General features: G+C 46.1%; 1 long non-coding RNA gene across 1 annotated transcript in view; it reads left to right on the plus strand.

The window, feature by feature from the left end:
- Positions 1–19,143, plus strand: part of LOC144311540 (uncharacterized) — a 113,993-nt gene extending 94,850 nt beyond the window's left edge. Inside the window, exon 9 of the long non-coding RNA XR_013377143.1 lies at positions 18,827–19,143. This is a non-coding gene — a long non-coding RNA (uncharacterized LOC144311540). The remainder of the gene's footprint in view (positions 1–18,826) is intronic.
- Positions 19,144–19,495: the final 352 nt, after the last annotated feature.

Consider the following 19,495-nt stretch of genomic DNA (forward strand, 5'->3'; position numbering starts at 1 on the left):
AAGAGTTGGGATCCAGTGGATCCCAAGTACAAGTCTCCACATCAATAGCAACAAGTAGGCAAAATGATGGTTGCAACTACATAAATCCATCTCTAGTTTCTAGAGCCTCCTTCCTGATACTGTCACCTCTGAAACTTGGCAATTGCTTCCACTACCATGACCTCCACATGCATACAACAGTTTTCAGCTCTCTGTCGACTGGATTAGATCACAAGCTAGTCGTGGTACTTGTTGATACTAGGTCTTTTTTGACTTTGCATTCCTAGCTTGAAGGCATGTTTGGTATATATTGGGGACTTAGTAAATGTACTTCTAGGGGCAGTTGTGACCTAAAGCTGGTTAATGCTCCTGGAAGAGAACAGATGTGGGGGCACACCGTGAGCATATATGGAATACCACTTGGCAGCCAGGTTCCATGGGAAATGAAAGGCCGGGGTTGGACATACTTTTGGACCTATCATGTCTCTTTAGACATCTATAGCCGTCTTATTCCTGTTCATTTTTTTTCTCTGGCTCCTTGATATTCTGTGCCTTCTCTTTTGTTCTTTTTGGTCATTCCCCAATCCAAGCCAAGTTTTTCTTCAACTTCTTCGGGCCTCTAGTGATGCAAATCTAGTTTCCCATCTTGCTCCTGATTCCACCTTACTCTCGCTATTGCTCCTGCTGCTCTCTTGACCTGAAATGTCCTCCCTTGTTTTCCTATCTGAAACCACCCACTCATCCCTCAAGACCCAGCCCCGAAGTTTGATGTCCTGTGAAGTTGTCCCTGAGTCCCCCAGGAAGAATTAATTATCCCCTTTTCCACCATGGCTTTTTATTTGCATTTATGTTATAGCCCCTCTTAGGGGATCAGGCTTTGCTGTTTTCATACGTTTCCCACACGTATATCCTTCAAATGCTCAGAATTCAATGAAGGAATGAGAACAGCATCTCAGGTCTGAGTCTCTGGGCTACCTGTCTAACCAAGTCTTCACTTTCTGCAGGTTCATTTGTTCATTCTCCTTTCTTTTTTCCACTCTTCTTTACCTTCAGCCAGAGGCTTAAGCCTTTCATCTGGTGCTCTGGGATCCTGCTTCTCACCCAGGGCCCAGCTGCTGAATAATCATCACCAATTAGGATACACAGGTATTGTCGTTTAGCATAAGTTTTCACGAGGCAGTATTCTGTCCATATTAAATAGTTAGTTATACATGTGGGTACACTAGGAGGGTGTTTTTCAAGTGATGACTCAATTAACCAATTAACTAGTGTGTGTTAAGCCCCAATGCCATGCCTAGAACTAGCGATGTGGGGTGGAGGGTGAGGAGAGGGAACTGAATTAGTTTTATTTATATAGACCTGCCAATATTTGACCCTATAAAAGGAGCTATTTATATAATTGGAGTGGCTTAGTGGGCATATATTGAAAGAACAAAGACCAAGGATGGATGGATATAACCACCACAGGATTATGGAGGGAAGAGTAACGTGTGGTTGGGTTGTCAGGGGGTCAGGGAGCAGGACTTGCCATGGGTCCTTCAAGTGGGTAAGTCATGTGCTGGAGGGTACCAGACCTCAATGCTGGGGGGCTGATGAAGCTCTATGTTTGGGGTGCACTGGCAAGAGCCTAGAGGGGACTTCTGCTGGGACTTGGGGTGGAAGCAAGGCTGCACAGAGGAGTAGGGCTGGGTCACATAGGGGAGTTAAAGAATAAGCCTTGAGATGTCATTGTGATGTGGCTACTGTAGGTTTCAGGAAAGGGCAGCGATTCCACAAAGTTGTGTTTTGTGGAGATCAGACTCAAAATGTCCTAGGCCTTCGTGGAAGCTCCTTTTCAGTAAATTCACCTTTTAAGATTCGCGCCCCCCCCCCCTTTTTTGACCTAGGGATACTAAATTAACAATGAAGACATGTTAAATTTACTAATTTCCTCCAAAGGATGTTTGTTCTGAAGACTGGCCCCTCAATCAAGAAGGATTGAGAAATAAGTTCCTTATTCTGCTTTAAATTTTGATGACATCTTCTGGAGGCATGTTCCAGCTCTGCCCAGAGCCCCAACATGCATTCTTAGCACTCTGACCTTGGGTGGGATGTCTTGGTGCTGGCTTCCCAATTAAAAAGGCGTCTGTAGAATGCCATTTCCTAATTAGAACTCCGACCCTGAGGTTGTAGCAGCTCACAACTGCACCTCAGAAGTTCATTATACCCACTGTGCCCTGAAGATTCAAAGAAGTCTTTTACTTAATTTTTTTTTTGGCCAGGGATTTTACATTCAACTCATTGACTCAAGGCTACATGGCTCCTGCACTGGTCTGCGGTGGGTTATTTGAGACCATGGAGGCAAACTTATGAATCTAAAAACTGACAGTGAAACTGTTGGATCAGAGCAGAGGGCGGTGCCCCACTGAACATCCTTCTATAAATGCAGACCATGTTCTAAAAGAGAAAATTGACATCACAGCTCACGATGAACTATCCAATGACGTCATTGTTTTTGTGTGAAAGCCTGTTTTGAATTTCAAGTCAAAAACCCACGCACCCATTTTGTCCCTAGAGCGACCCTGGGAGGGGAGTGGATCTTCACTTGTTCTCTTCACACTGACTCTCAGCCCTGGGAGTGGGACTTGGGAGTTGGGGAGTCAGGGACAGTTCAGGTTTATCCCTTTTTGTCCTTCGTGCCTGTTACTAGTGCCTCCTTTCATTTTCACAAGTTCCCAGTTTGGCCAATAGAGCGAAACCCGTGAGACGTGGGATGGCTCGAGTCACCCTGCTTCTGAGGCTCTAAGGGCCATAGCGGGGTCGGGGAAGGGAGGGGAGTCCGGGGACCCAAGGAGTGTCCAGGAGGGGATGCGGGCTGGTGACCGCAGGCCCCACAGGCCCCTGCGACCATGCCAGCCCACAATCTTTCTGCCACCAGGGATCATGTGAGTGCTGCTTTCTGCTTTAGGAAAAGTGTTTGTTTCCAAAGAGAAGAAGAGGAAGCAAACAAAGTAGGGAACCTGGGGAGCTCAGCTAGCATTGGGCTTGCTGAGGCTATGCCTCTTCTGCCACCAGCTCTTCTCCCCTCTGCTGGAGAGGGGCAGCAGGCTTCACTGGCTGAGACCACGGAGGACCGGGCGGGGGGTGCTCACCGCCCACACTCGGGGCGCCCCACACTCAGGCCGGCGGCAGCCTTCTCCTGGGCTGTGCAGCTGCCGGCTGAACAGAAACTGGCTGTGAAGTGTCAGCTGGGGAAGGCGTCCTGGGCCTGAGCTGTGGGTCCTCCTCCCCGCGCTGTAGAGCCAGGCCAGCCAGCCTGTGGGTTCTGCTAGCGACTCCCCCACTGTCGATGGGGGTCATCATATCAATCCACCCACAAGTAATTGCCTCCACCAAGGGCTCCCTTCCCCAGAGAAGCTAGTCCCCAAGGAGGGGGTGGGGGGACAAGCGCTGAGGAACCACAGGCAGGGGGTGAAGCCAAAGGAAAATGTGTCCCAAGAATGGGAATGGGAATGAGAATGGGAATGGCCAGGCGGCACAGTCCTCTCCAGGAGATGAGAAGGCATCAGGGTTGGGCCTTGGAGGGTCTCTAGCTGCAGAGGCACCGAGGAAGGGGGGAAAGAAGGGAGAACAGAATCGGCTTTTTACCCTGCGTGCCTCATAAAATGAATGATCAAAAGTAAATTACAGACTTGCAAATGAGTGGTTAACGACGGAGACAATGTGAGTGCAGAGAGAAGCTCATCAAAACACACTGGGCACGAGCACGAGCGAGCGAGGGAGGGAGGGAGGGAAGGCCGGAATACAAATGATGCTCTCAGGGTGGCTTAGAGGCAGGCAGCCCCCAGGCTGCCCCCAGCGGAGGCCCGCTTCCTCCCCACACCTGTGGGGGCAAGGCAAGGGGAGCCAAGAGAGGCTCCTTTCTAAGGAGGAGGGAGGGAGGGAGGGGTGGTGATCAGAAGGGCAGGGGGCAGGGGGGCCCCCGTGGTGCGGAGGAGCGGTGGCACAGGTGCCTTCCCTGGGACAGAGACCCGTCCTCTGTGCCCCCTGCAGTGGGGAGGGCCGCCAGGGGCCTGGGGCCTGGGGCAGGGCAGGGGGGGCTCCTGCACAGCCTCCTGCCACAAATGCCCTGAAGGGTGGAAGTCATAAAAGGGAGAGGCGAGATCAGGGTCAGGGAACCCCAGGTGGGTGCGCTAAGGTTCCCTGCGAGGCCCCTCACCCACCTGGTGCTTCAGCCGTCGCTCATTCCAGGGAGGCCTCCTAAAACGTCGGGGAGCCCCAGCCTGGGAGGAGGATGCCAAAGCACAATGCACTGGCACTGGGGAGCCGGGGACCCTCGGGGTGCCGGCCTGGAGCCCGGCCGCTAGCTTGGGGCAGGGGTGGGGGCCCAGAGGTGAGCCACCCCAGCTGGCCCCTCTCGGGAGGACGGCTGCTTCTGCATCCTGCACAGCCCCGCATGCTCACCGGACGGTGGTTAGTGACCAGGCAGGTGCTGTTGGGCCCCAGGAGGTGCCAGGCTCCATGCAAGATGTGCAGGGCACACAACAGGCGTGAGCGGTGGCCCGTATTTGAGAAGCCGACGTACAGCAGGGAAGAAGGGATCTGGGGATGAATATTTGCAAGAAGAGAACAACCAGCTGCGCGTTGTGGGAGGCTTTGCAGAGGGAGTGACACAAGGTCCTAACGTGCAGGTGAGGAGCAGGGTGAGGGTGACATGCCGGAAAGGGGACGCAGAGGCGACACTGGAGCCCGACGTGCTTAGAAAGGGGCGAGTCGCTGAGTGTGGCTTGAGAGCAGGACATGAAAGTGGGAGGCGAACCTGGATCCATTGGGGAGGGGCTCTAAGTTTTGCCCAAGGGCCTGGGTTTCATGCCATGGGGGTTCCTGAGGCGGGGAGAGGCGCCCACGGAGAGGCCCGGGGACAGCCGAGCGCGGTCAGTGTACACTTGCTGCGCCAGGTGCCTACCTGCTGGGACTCGGGTGAATCGGGCAGGTAGGAGCAGGGTGGGCAGAGCTGCCAGGGGGAGCCCGAGGCAGCGGATTTCTCTGTCCCTCGCAAGGGAAGAGCCACCTGCTCCACGCAGCTTTGAGCTGAGCACACAGTAGGTTGCTTTTCCACTGCCCTTTGGGCTCAGGCGGTAAATATTCAGCTCAAAGGACGTCAGGTTGCAGGACAGGGAGCGCTGAGGCCACCGCAGGCACTAGCACGGGCATCGGCCCCGCGGCTGCCTTCAGAGGCCAAGAAATCGAGAAGCTTTCCTGGGGATTTGAGCTTCTGATACATTAGCAAAGAGAACCGAGACGGTCGCTCTGCTCCCCTTGTCACTGAAGCATGGCATCTGCCCCATGTCATCTCCATTTGTTGACATTTGCAAAGGACGTGGGGACGGGCATGGGCATCATCTCGCTCTCCCCCGCCCCGTCGATCCTGAGGTCACAGCTTAGGTGTCACTTCATCAGAGGAACCATTCCCGACTCTACAGACCGGCTCTTCCTCCTACTTTTTGTCTGTCCGGGACCATGTCCTCAGCAGTGGCCATGGGTTTGATCTTCTCCTCCCTCTCTTTCTGCTTCAAGACGTATCTGCCCGTGACATCACGCCCGTCCCCCCCTCCCCAGGCCTGAAGCCGTGAGTAAACACATTCGACATATAATGTTAGGACTGAACGTGGCCAAGGGTGTCGATTTCTTGCATTTGTTAGTGGTTTATGGGGGGCCCTCATCCTCGGTACAAAGGGCTGTACCCCCGTCAACCTTCAAGTCCCGTATCTACTACATAAGCCCATTCTATGGCCTGAGAGACCCTTCATCTCTGAGCCCCCCTCTACCGCTTCCAAGGTGTGGACTAATCCCTAAGGCATAGAGACGGCGAGTTGCTGAAGAACTTTGTTACACACGAGCGTGTTAGGGAAGCAACGTATCGAACGATAAAGAGTACACTTCCTCGCCTCCTTTGCAGCTGGAGGCGGACACATGGCACAGTGTAAGGTATCGGTGGAAGTCATCAGGTGGCTTCCAGGAAAGCTGTCTAGGGGGCCTAGACTCTTCTAGCACCTACACTTTTTGCACTTCTCTTACCCTGGAGCTGGAGTGTGATGGTTAGCGCTGGAGCAGCAATGTTGCATCCACGAGGCAAAGATCAAGAAAATTCCATGGAGCTTGGCTTGGAAATTCTTGAGCCACTAGACCCATGTCAACAACTGCCTGCGTCTGGATTTCTCACTAGGTGAGAGCAATAAACTCCCATCTCCTTTAAGCCATTATATTTTGGGATTTTCCTGTTACATGCAGCAGAACTTGGTCCCGAACTGACGTACCCATCATGTTTTGCAGGCACCCTGGTGAGTGAGTCGGCCAACACTCGTGAGGGCCTGTGGCATGTGGCACCTTATCAGGCGCAGGAGACGTCTTCTCTCCTGTGAGATGAGCACCAATGAGCAGGTGCTTGTCTCTATGCTTGTATGACTGGCTTTGGAAGGCACTGCCAGACCAGCTCCCGCCCTTCGTCTAACCCCATTTCATACTGACTCTTCTTCTTCTGCAATAGTCTCCAGTCCCACTGGTCAAATTTGGGGGACACCCCTTTCTCCAGGTCATGGTCTTTGTGCTCATTGTTCTTCCTGCTTCACGTTTCTCCCTCCATCTCCGTCTCTCCCCCAACTCTGCAGGGCCTCTCAGGTCTTCCCATAAATGCCGTCTGGTATCTAAGATGAGCCCTTTCACGAGGTGCCTGGGTCACTCAGTCGGTTGAGCGTTCAACTCTTGATTTCAGCTCAAGTCATGATCTCAGGGTGGTGGGAATGAGCCCTGCTTGGACTCTGAGCTCAGTGGAGAGTCTGCTTGAGATCCTCTCTCTCCTTCTACCCACCCCCTGCCCCTGCTAGTGCACACACACTCTCTCACTCAAAAACATAAATAAAAAGCATAGAGCAAACTGTTTCCTGTTTCCATCTGAAGCCTTTTTCAGCTTTATTCACAACACTACCATGATTTGAACTTTTATTATTTTTTTTGGTTTATTGTATTTTTTTTATCAGTTTCTCTCTGTGCATCCAGCTCCCTCCCCACCCACCTCTGATCTGAGGACCACAAGCCCTCTTATAGTCCCCGGAGAGCATCCCAAGTGGGGTCAACGTGAAGGACACGCTCAGTAAGTACAGCCCATTCTCATTATGCCTGCAGCCCGTATTTGTGAATTCACCCGCTCACTAAAACGTATCTGTAACCGCCTAAATTGACAGCCACGATACTTTTGCAGATGTGTGCAGAACCGAAAAATGTGAGTCATCTCATATGTATGTTGAGGTCCAACAAGATGAGGCTCGGCCTTCTTGCTTCAGCTCTCCAACAGGTGTCCCTTCTGTGGTCTGCTTAGTGTTTGTTTTGTTTTTGACACCTTTGTGCTTTTCATTGGTGTTTTGTTGTGTAAAATGGCCCACACGCCCGGTGCTGGAGGGTCATCTGGTGATTCCATGTATCAGAAGGCTGTGATGTGCTTATTGAGAAATAAATGTGTCAGAGGAACTTGGTTCAGGTCTGAGTTACAACATTATTGCTGTGAGTTGAATATCAGTGAGCTGCAATGTATATTAAACAAGGTGTCTCTAAGCACAAAACGAGGTTTGTGTATTGATGAGTCAACAAAAATCTCGTGACCAAAGGCTTGCAGGAACCCAGCCCTGTAATTCCCCTAGGAGCCATGGTTCACAGCTCTCTGGTTCAATGTTCATGGTGACTTTATAGAACAGTAAGCACGACCACAGGTAACAAGAATGGGTGGTACTTGCTGATGGACATCAATGTTTGTGCGGGGCGTGGCCCACGCAGGGTGCAGGGGGAAGGAGAGGGGACTCTCGGCATCGGGCCAGTGCACGGTCAGGCCAAGTTCATGCTGCGCTCTAGTTGGCAGACCTTGAGGTTGTCTTTTGTGGGAAGAGGGAGGGAGGTTTCTTTAATTCTCCTGGCACCATCCTGTGGAAGGACTGTAGCGAGATGCCCCGGAATCCACAAGGTGCCCCGAGGTGGTGATGTTTTTGGAAAGGGAATTAAGAGCCAGCACCTCTCTCTGCCTGCCTGTGTCAGACAATTACAGAGAAGAAGAATGACAAGGGAAAATGAAAAGGAAATGGGCTGACAGCCTGCAGAGTGGTATTTCAACTCCAACACAAAACATTCAGTAGTAATTATAGAATAACCTTCATTTAAATGCAAATAAGCCTGTAATTAAGATAAGGGACCTACCATTTGCCAGCGTTTTCGTTGTTTCTTTTTATTTTTTAAATTTTTTGGGGGGTGACAATTACGGTTTCTCAGACATTCCCCTGCTTTATTGATGAGTAGTCATTATGTTTATGGATTGTGTTGTGAGTGCAATATTTGGATAACTGCAGAATAGAAATTAGTGTCACTTTCAGCTGCCCCCAGCAAAAGAAAAAAATGTGTACAGTGCATAATGTTGACATAAGCAAAACTTCCTAAGTGGCCTGGCCCCGGACGACATCACATAATGTGCCGTCCCAGATCACCAAGAGCCTGAGACAAATGCACTGAGTCCAGAATTAGAGGAGGAAACAAACGGCTTGCTTGATGACTTTTAGCAGAGCTGCTGAGCCCTTGCAAAGCAGCTACACTTGTACCAGGTGTTTTTTTTCTTGGTTGAAAATGGGCAGGATGAAGGATAGAATTTTTAGCCATTTTCTCAATAGGATCTTGAGAAGGGGAAGACGATGATCTGGCCATGGTCTGCGTATTAGTCTACACCACAGGGCACGTCTCTTAACCTCTTTTGCCAAGTTGATGTTGGGATTACTTCGCTTATCACCTGCTGCTGACTGTGATGGACCTACATCCTGGATTAGGAAAAGTGGGATCCCAAATAAACCAAATGGGCTACCTGCTGCTGGGTAAGCAGCGATTCATTGATTTTTTTTCGACAAATACACCCCGGCCCCAAATATGCTTTTCTTTCCTTTCTTCCTCCCTCCCTCCCTCCCTCCTTTCCTTCCTTCCTTCCTTCCTTCCTTCCTTCCTTCCTTCCTTCCTTCCTTCCTTCCTTCCTTCCTTCCTTCCTTCTTTCCTTCCTTCCTTTCTCCTTTCTATTAGTGCCAGAACTATTCTAGATGCTTAGGAAATACAGAAGGGAACAAACAGGCATCAATCTGAAATAAACCATCCAAAGCATGCCATGGGTCACTGCCACAGGCACATCTGGCTACTATTTCTGGATGGTGTGACCCAACCACCCAAACCAGTTGTCGCTGCCACTCTTCCTTAACTCATGGACTTATGTGAGGATAGAAATCTTCTTTTCTGCTGGAAAACCTTAGAGGCAGTGTGTTTGAGAGCAGCTGAAAGGTCCAGCAAGTTCAATTTATTCTTTTAATTAGCAAGGGTGTTGCTTTAATAGTTCATTAGCCATCACCTAATTAAAGAAAACTTTTCCCCCTAAATTATACAGAACTCAAACAAGAACTTTCTAAGATGTTCTTTTCCAGAGGTTTGTTAGGCTGTCTAAATGCTATGCTATATTCTTCTGGAAGTAGTTGGATAATTGCCACATTAGATTTTTTTTTCTTTTTTAATTGTGCTTTGAAAGGATACAGTATTTTCCTAGACTTGTGTGCTGAATGGGAAAAGCTTGGGACAGTAAGCGGAACAACAGGAGCAAAGCCAAGTTCAGATGGCAAAGCTAACACGTCTGACTCTGCTCGCGCAAGTGTCTCACCCCCATCCTGACCTGTCCTCTGCCACTTTCCTGCTCAACACCAAGAAGAGTTTACCAAAAATTCTGTGATTTCAATGAACACACCTTGGCCTGAAAGGTGATTCCCTAGCTTTCCTTAGGCTCGCTCTATCTCTATTGAGCGCTATCTGTTGGGCTGGCTATAGATGTTGCCTAGGGAACCTCAGATGCCCTTGATAGAGTTTACACACTGCTACCTAAGACTGAAATGTGTTTGATGGATTAACTGGAGAACTTACAGAACTTTAATGTCTTTTTTTTTTAAGTGTCTAACTTTGTATTCTCTGGGGTGATTGTTAACTTCAAAAGCCATTTCAAGGTTCAATAAAACTAATGGAGGTGAGATGGGCCTAGTAGAGCATCCTCAGATCCCTGTTCTCCTCGTTCTTTATCACCCACATGATGAGCTTGCTAAGCAGGACTTCAGTAGCCACAGATGATGTACACTCATCCTTCATCTTAACTCAAATGACACCTCCTCCACGGAGCCTTCTCTAGTCTCTCCTAAGAACATTAGAATTAATTAGGTATTCCTTCTCTACATTCTTTGAAAGAGACACCTCCTCCTCTTCACCAAAAAAATAATACCACTTGAGGGTTACCAATAGTTCCTCCATGTGTCTTGAGGTAGGAAATTAGATCCTAAAGTTGTTGGAACTTGCTATTTGGGTAATCACATGCAACTTCAATTCCAAGGTGGGACCTCAGGTGTGTCCTGCCACACAGGGAGGTCAGTGAGCCCCAGTCACATGGCAAAAGGTTGAGAGAAGACGTGACTGTCTATGATCCCTATGGAGAGACTCGTCCATGGATTCCATATATATCATAATTTTATCTTTTTATTTTTTCATCATTTTAAGTATCCTTTTTAATTTTTGCAGTTTATTTCTTACCTGAACTTCGGCACATTTCTAAACCATAACTGTCCTGGGTGAGCAGTGCTTGGAGCCACAGTGGAGGTTATTTACATCTTCACTTTGGATAAAAGGAGATGGAGGAGGGTTGTGGCAGCATTGGGAAGCATCTCTGAGAAATCCGAGGGAATGAGCAGAGAAGACGGGAGCAGTGAATTGGAGAGAAAGCTGATGACCAGCTGTGAAGACAGATCTGTGCGAGGTTTAAGCATTCCCACTTGGGGAAGGGGCTGGATTTCTTGAAGTGATGCAGACAAGGGCTCAGTCTAATAATGGGGTTCTGTAACTTAGCTTCTAAATGAATGAGAAGCTCCACCTGCCCTAGGAGAGGTAGGTTTTTTTTGGGAGGGGGGTAAATTTACTCATTCCTCCTGTTCTCTGGCTTCTTCCAGTTGAAGGGCCCACGTGGAGATCAAAATGCAGCATTAGCTTTGTTACTGGCACATCTAAATTAGAGTATAGAAAAATCCAGTTACCTTAAACTGTGGGACCCGTAGAATCCTCATGTGCATTGGGACCATCAAGTTGCAGCATGATGAAGTAAGGATAAACGTGAAAGACGTTTTCAGATACCTGCGAACAATATTTGGAAGGTTTACTGTGTACATTCAAATTATTGGGAAATGTTCAACTCAGCTAGAGAGTGGTGGTATGGATGTACTTGCCATCCAAGGTCATGGCCCCCCCATTCTATTCTTGGACTCCTGAGGGGTCTGTGGACCCCAGATTAAGTAGTGGTTTCTTGGGAAGACATTTAATGAGCAAGGAAAATATCAACTAACATTTTTTAGAGGTTAGGTAGGCTGCAAAGACTTACATACTTTACCTGCCCCACCAGATGCATCTCCACAGGGACAAAAGTCAATGACAGTGGAGCAAAGTATCTTTTGTGCCCTTGACGCCCTGCCCACCCCCTTGCCCTGTCCCAGGTCCACCCTGACTTGGGTTTTTTTGTTTGTTCGTTGGCTTCACTAGCTCACCATGCTCTGAGCAGCCTCCCACAGCCTGCCTCATTCTGAATTTCATGTCGTTCCTAACCGGGAAAAGCTCATTTAGTTTCCCCTCACTCCCTCCTGAAGGGAAAGCAACACAAGCACACACACACACATACACACACACACACAAATGATGAGTATCTTTCCAGATGCAGACAGATTCATCTCTTTCCAGGACATTTTATTTTCACGTTGACAGCATGGTACACCTGGTCAGCAATCTCCCCCCAAGGATGGTTCATTAGGGATGGGAAAGGAGCCCCCGCCAGGGTCGCTGTCTCGACCCATCGCCTGCTGCTGTGAGGACCACTGGGAATGGAATACAGTCAGAAAAGCACACGGTTGTTAGGGTGGGCTTTTTATTAATACCTTCTGGATGAACACACTGGAGAAAAAGACCCCTCAATGACTCTGTTGTCACCTTTATCCAATTAGCTGTATTTGGATATGTCAGGGACGATGAATGTCAGCATGAACCGTCAGCCGAGGGCTTACTACATGCAAGGCACTGCACAGGGTTCTGTGTTGGCTGCAGGGAAGAGTGCAATGGTAAATAACAGTCAACATCAGCTTGTCCCCCACCTTCCTCCCACCACAAATATGTCCTGGTTAATTTTACGTGTCAGTGTGGCTCTGCCATGGTGTCCCGGTGTGTGGCTAAACATTACTCTAGATGTTTCTGTGAAGTTTCTTTTTTCTTTTTTAAATGAGATTAATACTTAAATTGGTGGACACTGAGTAAATGGATTGCCCCCATAATGTGGGTGGGCCTCATCTAATCAGTTGGAGGCCTGAACAGAACAAAGTCTGACCTCCATGAGCAAGGGGGGACTCCGCCAGCAAATGACTTTCTGGCTGGAACTACGACACCGAATCGCTCCTGGGTCTCCAGCATTTCACCTTCCCTGTAGATTTTGAACTTGCCAGCCTCTATAATCACACAAGCCAATTCCTCAAGATAAATATTTTTCACACACACACTATTTTTAAATTTTTAATTGAAGTATAGTTGACATAAAATATTAAGTTAGTTTCAGGTGTACAGCGTAGTGATTCAACAATTATACACAGTATGGAATCCTCGCCATGATAAGTGTATTACAATATTATTGACTGTATTCGCTATGCTGTGCTTTTTATCCATGTGACTTATTTATTTTGTAACTGGAGGTTTGTACCTCTTAATCCCCTTCATCCGTTTCTACCATCCCCCTCTTAGCCCTCCCCTTTGGCTACCTCCATACTAAATGAAATAAGCCAGACAGAGAAAGACAAATACCATATGACTTCACATACACACTATTGATTCTATTTTTCTGGAGAACCCTGACTAATAGAGATATTCTACGTCTTTCTTTTTCGTCTGATTTGTTACTTCTAGGGCACGTCTCCTCTCCAGGGGAAGTTGCCTATGACGAGGTTCTCCTGTAATAACACTGTTCTCTACTTCCTTAGAGACTTGCTGGAGAAATTAATCTATATCTTGAACAACAGGCTAGGTTTCTGCAGGAGCATCTAAACTTATAGAAATCATCTTTGACTTAAGCAAAGTAATAAGCAAATGAGAATGATTATAGAATACTTAATGATTTCCTTTCTTCCAGAATATTTGGGGGTAAAGAGTGATTTTTTAAAAAAATCTTACAGTATGTTTGTTATAATCTCTGGCTACAGACAGGGGATAAATCCCCCATATATCTGTTTGGGGTTTAGTAGGAATAGGGTCTTGGGGTGCCTGGATGGCTCAGTTGGTTAAGCGTATGACTCTTGATTTTGGCTCAGGTCATGATTTCAGGATTGTGAGATCGAGTCCTGTGTGAGGCTTCCTGCTGACAGTGGAGCCTGCTTAAGATTCTCTCTTTTCTTCTGCCCCTCCTCTCCTCCCTGCTCTCTGATTTAAAAAAGAGAAGGAGAAGGAATAGGGTCTAACTGGTAAACAAGCTTTGGTTCTGCTGGTTTCCTGCAGTCTCTTCTCCACCACACTGTCCTCAGTGGGGCTCATCCTAATCCATGACTTCAGTTACCAATGTCATGCTGATGACTGTTATGGCCCAGACCAGCTCTGAGTCCCAGATCTGTGAACCCAATGTATCTTCTCTTCTCTTAGATGTCTCATGGGCCTCTTAGTGTTGACATGTTTAAATCTAAGTGCGTCATTTTTGCTGCAAATTCCAAATCCTATCTTCTTCCTGTATTCTCTGACTCATTAACTATGCTTCTGTTTGCCCACTTGTCTAAACCAGAAACTTGAGCTCATTAATATAGCTTAAATCCACATTTTTCTCCTTCCTTTCTTTTCATTTTTTTTTTGGGCACAGTTCTTGATACGTTCAGGACTGGATTATTATGGCTGTCTCTTCCCACGTGGCCACTTTTCTCTTTCATTTTACCCTCCACACTGCTAACCCGATGACCTTTCCAATGTGCAAATAGTTGTATAGATTTTTCAAGTCCTATAAGGCTTTCTATCAATTTAAGGGTAATGTTCAGACCTCTCAGCATGGTGTATTAGTTATTTATTGATGCATAACAAATAATTCCAAGACTTAGTGATTTATGTTTTTTTTTTTTTAATTTTTATTTATTTATGATAGTCACAGAGAGAGAGAGAGGGGCAGAGACACAGGCAGAGGGAGAAGCAGGTTCCATGCACCGGTAGCCCGACGTGGGATTCGATCCTGGGTCTCCAGGATCGCGCCCTGGGCCAAAGGCAGGCGCCAAACCGCTGCGCCACCCAGGGATCCCAGACTTAGTGATTTAAAGCAACAAATCTTCAGTATGTCACACAGTGCCTGAGTATCAGGAAACTTGGAGTGGCTTAACTGGGTGATTCCAGCTTAAGGTCTCTAATGAAGTTGTAGTTAAGCTGTTGGCCTGGGTTTCTACACACTTACCTGGGGCTGGAAGATCTACTTCCAAGATTATTCACAAGACTATTGGCAGGAGTCTTCAGTTTCTTACCACATGGGTCTTTCCATTGGAAGAGATGTTTCTCCCAAGGTGAGTATCTGAGAGAGAGAGGGGTGGAGGGGGGATGGGAAAGTGGGGGGTGGGAGAAGCTCAAGATGGAAGCCTCAGTCTTTTCTTTTTTTAAATTTTTATTTATTTATGATAGTCACACACACACACACACAGAGAGAGAGAGAGAGAGAGAGAGAGAGAGAGGCAGAGGCATAGGCAGAGGGAGAAGCAGGCTCCATGCACCGGGAGCCTGATGTGGGATTCGATCCCGGGTCTCCAGGATCACACCTTGGGCCAAAGGCAGGCGCCAAACCGCTGCGCCACCCAGGGATCCTGCCTCAGTCTTTTATAACTTATTTTCAGGTGTGATTTAACATCCCTTTCATCGGATGCTATTGGTCAGACACAACAACCTTGGTAGAATGCAGGCGGGTACTGCACAAATGTCCAGATAGCAGAACATGGTTTCTTGGCAGGGCCATCTTGGAGGCTGACTACCATAGAGGGCATTTAGCAACTTTCAAAGATCTTGCTTTTGCATACTTCTCCAGTTTCTTTTCTTATGGGACTATCAGTCTTCATCATCACTATTAACTACTTCCTTGCACTGTGGTCTTTAGTCATACTAGACTCCCAATGCATTGTGTCTTTCAAAACTGTTTACCATTATATGCAATCCCCTCTGCCTAAAGAAATCCTCTTAACTCCCTTTATTTTGCCTGGATGACTGTGTCTTGGCTTTTATTACTTCCTACTGCCAAAGAGCCTCTTGAGACATTCTTTTCCCCCAACTGTAGGTCTTTCTCTTGGCTTTCAGAATTCACATCCACCCCTATCATACTACTTTAAAATCTACCATAGGTATTGGCTTATGTATCTCCTACATTCATCAGTGATATTCCTGAGATCAGAGATGGTGGATTTTTTATAACCCATTTTATTCCCAATGTCTCTCAAAATGCTGAAACATTATAGGAGTTCAGTAAATGCATGGTGAATAAGTGAGTTAGTGAACGCACAGTTTGCCACAGAATATGAGTTGTAGGTTGGAAGGAATATAAGCTCTTTTGTCAAGTTTTATTATATTTCACAATTTTATGGGTCAGGAATATGGGAATGGTCTTCTTGGCATTGAACGAAGTCACTCAGTGGTATTCAGCTAAGGTATGAGCTTGTCCAGAAATTTAAAGGTGGATTCTCTCCCATGACTGGAACCTTATCAGGAGTTTGGCCTCACCAGCGGCTTGGGGGTAGTCAGAGTTCTTGTAGGGCAGCTGAAGGGTCTTTGAGAGAGTTCCAAGAAAACAAGGCAGAAGCTGCAAGTCTCCTGACCTAGCCTTGGAAGCATCACTGACATCGCATTTTATTGGTTCAAGGAAGTCACAGAGCCAGCCCATCTCCAAGGAGAGGAGACTAGAAGGTCACAAGCAGCAGGTGGCATGGATCATTGGGGAGCCAACTTTGCAAATTAGCTCCACGAGTTACAATCACCTCTTGTCATATTTTACCTATGCTAAGTTTCTCTGTTATTATTCTGAAAGTGTAACTCTCAAATGTTTTCATCTGGTTTTTATTCATAAGAAGGAGATAGGAGGGTTTACTGTTATACATTTAGGTCAATATGTAGCTGTATAAAAATCGAATCTATACAACGTTCACCATAAAATACATGTCAACCTTGAAGGATGTCTATACTGGCCCGACAGAGGGCTCCGTTCTTCATACCACAACATTTCAATTGATAATTTGATAAGGATTCTCAATGTAGGGGTATCTCTTTCCTAGGGGTGTTTTTGGGGTGCACAGGGCTATTTTTGATTGTCACAAGGACAATGGAATGTTGTCACTAATATTTAATTGCAGTCTGTGATATATGAAACTGTCCCATAGAGCAAAGAATTATCCTGTCCAAAATTTCATTGGAACTCCTGTTGAGAAACACTGAATACATAAAGATAAGCCTCCCATATTTGCTAATGTCATGACCTAATATGATTATGATAGGAGAGTATTGGCTCAATAGCAGATTATACGGGAAAAGAAAACATAGAGATTTTAGTTGGATGTAAGCTTAATAAGAGCCAATACCATGATGTGTTTGCCAAAAATTACTGTTATCTTAAGCTATATTTAATAGAGATTTCAGTCCAGAACACAAAAAGCTATATTGATAGAAATTTCAGGCCGCTATATATCAGACGGAGCACTCTTGGAGTTTTATGGTTTCTTCTGGGAACCTGGTTTTAAGAGTGGTATAGGTAAATCAAAGGATGGCCACCAGGAGGACGAAGAGTCCAGAAGCCGGGCTTTATGAGTAGGAAACATGATAACTATCTTCAAGTATTTGAAATACTCTGTGGAAGAATGATTAGACATATTCTTTGAGATTCTAGACAGCAGAATTAGGAGAAATGAGGCAAGACTTTTGTAATAATTAACACAGTTTGTCACAAAATGGGGTGTTATGCCTTGTGGGATAATTAACCCTGGTTGAGCATCCCCGTAGAAAGTGGACTGCTGTAGCCCATGAGGTGATTTTAAATGAGCTGAGTATTATGGAAGGGACTCCTGTATGGAGTGGTACCCCGAAGTCATCTTCCATTATTATTATTATTATTATTACCATTATTGTTTTAGGATTCCTAGACTCATATTCATGGAGTACTTGTAGACATCCTTCCTACATTTATAGTAATGCCTCAGCTCTTTATGCCTTTCTCTGGCTTGGTAACTGCAAATCAGTCCCTTAAGCTATTTGAACTTGCATTTCTTCAATCATAAAGCAGGAAATCATCATGCCCAATGTATTTTCCTAATTGGGTAGCTACGATCATCAAATTACATAATAGTTTTAAACTGTGAAGTGTCTGAAAATACAAGAATATTTTGTTGTCCACAAAAGCTGTGGACAGTTGCTCTGACTCTCCTATGTCCAAGATAAATGATTTAACAGTCTTTTTGAAGGCCATCCAAATGACTTGTAATTGTTCTCCTTTTTTTTGATAAGGTGTGAAGGTCTCTAATAGCTGTCAACAACGTGTCATGTGGAGTGATTTAAGTAGCACTTACTGTTCTCGTATTGGCTGGCCTTTATTTGGTCCAAAATAGAGTACAAGTTCTGAACAAGGGAAGAGACAAGAAAGGGTGAAGGGGAGCGAGGCTGGATAAGCTTTTACTTAACTGATGTTTATTTGAGGGGAAATGCCGTCATCATTGTCTTCAGAAAACAAATGTATATTGGCATCTACTCTCTTTGAGATGGCTCCATAGTTAATGAAACTGTCCAAATATCCTGGTTTGATACGAGCGTTCAATCACAAAAATTCAACTGAGTAAATTTAAAGATCAAATCGGCTTTATTCAGTGATTCATGAATTGGGCAGCATCCCATCTAGCAAATAGGAAGGCGCTCCATGGAGCTGCAGAAAAGGAAAGCGTTTCAAGGCAGAGGGGGAGGGGATAAAAGGAAACCGTTAGCAAAGAATGCATCCTTGCAGGCAAGGTTGCCCTCCTGTGAGGTCTATGAGCTGTCTACTTCCTAGTGCTGACCAGGAAATTCCAGGTTGCCTGGATACAGGTCACATTTCTGGGAGACACTGAAGCTGCCCTGAGGTCAGATATTAGATCTTGGTGGCGTTTAGGATAAGCGACTCCATTTTGGGGCTGCTTTCTCTTTTCTAACACAAAAAATTGTCGAAAGGAAAAAGAACATTTTGTCTTAAGCTAACTTTTGTTGTTTTTTTTAAGACCTACAAGTTGGCCAAATCATCTTCAACCTTCTAAATTCTAAGAAGGAAAACCAAGTTATTGTTCATTTAATGTTTAATTAAATTTATTGTAGCTGGTATGCTGGTTTTAGGTTGAATTTATGATATGCTAATGTTAGAGTTTTATGTGTTCTATGTACACTTTATAGCACATTGGGGTCTCTTGTATAATCAGCATGTACAATACACTTATGCCCATTTTATGTGAGTTGGAGCACAGTTTTACTATTTTAAATGATTATAGAAGTTTATTGTTATATTTCTCCCCTTATATCATATTGTTAGTGATATCTATGATTTATTCGATGCCAAATTCTTAATGTGGAACACAATTCCCAATTACAGCAATCTTCCTACAGGGAAAATGGTATTTGGTTGGTAGCAATCCACTTCAGTATGAGATTTCTAGGAACGCAGTGACAAAATGAGGCAACTGTATCCACTTTTCACTGGAGGTAAAATATCTGCTTATTCATTTGTTTTCTAAAGGTAAAGAGGATATTTCCTAACAGTGGAACCAGAAACAAGCCCCGCGGAAGTGAAAGTGATTGTTGATGCCTCTGTAGACTGACCAGGGGTCTTCACTGACAGCCCGTGTAGACTCATTCCTCCCTCCACACCTCTGCAAGTGTTCCCATATCAAATAATGCTCCAGAAGGGACTTTTCAAGAACATCTTGTCCAAGTCCCACTCTGCACAAACAAAAAATGCTGAGATGTGGAGTGCTCACTGAAGTGATTTGCCCTTGGCTGTAGAGCCTGTGAAAGTCAGTGCCACACTTGAATCCAGACCTTTTAAATTCAAGCCCAGAGAAATGAACTGGGGGATGGAAGGGGAGGTGGGCAGGGGGTGGGGGTGACTGGGTGATGGGCACTGAGGGGGGCACTTGATGGAATGAGCACTGGGTGTTATTCAATATATGTTGGCAAATTGAACACCAATAAAAAATAAATTTATAAAAAAAAATAAGTCTAAAAAAATAAATAAATTCAAGCCCAGAGCCCAGGTGTTTTTTGTTTGTTTGTTTGCAATTCATTTGTTCATTGCAATTTGCAATGCAATTTTTCCTTACTATTGCAGTGCCATTGTAGGGATGCAAGTAGGAGGTCTCATTGTTTACCTGATACCGGTCTCTGCTAGGGAAATGCCCCCTCTCTC

The sequence above is a fragment of the Canis aureus genome, chromosome 3 (assembly GCF_053574225.1).
Source record: "Canis aureus isolate CA01 chromosome 3, VMU_Caureus_v.1.0, whole genome shotgun sequence".
Lineage (NCBI taxonomy): Eukaryota > Metazoa > Chordata > Mammalia > Carnivora > Canidae > Canis > Canis aureus.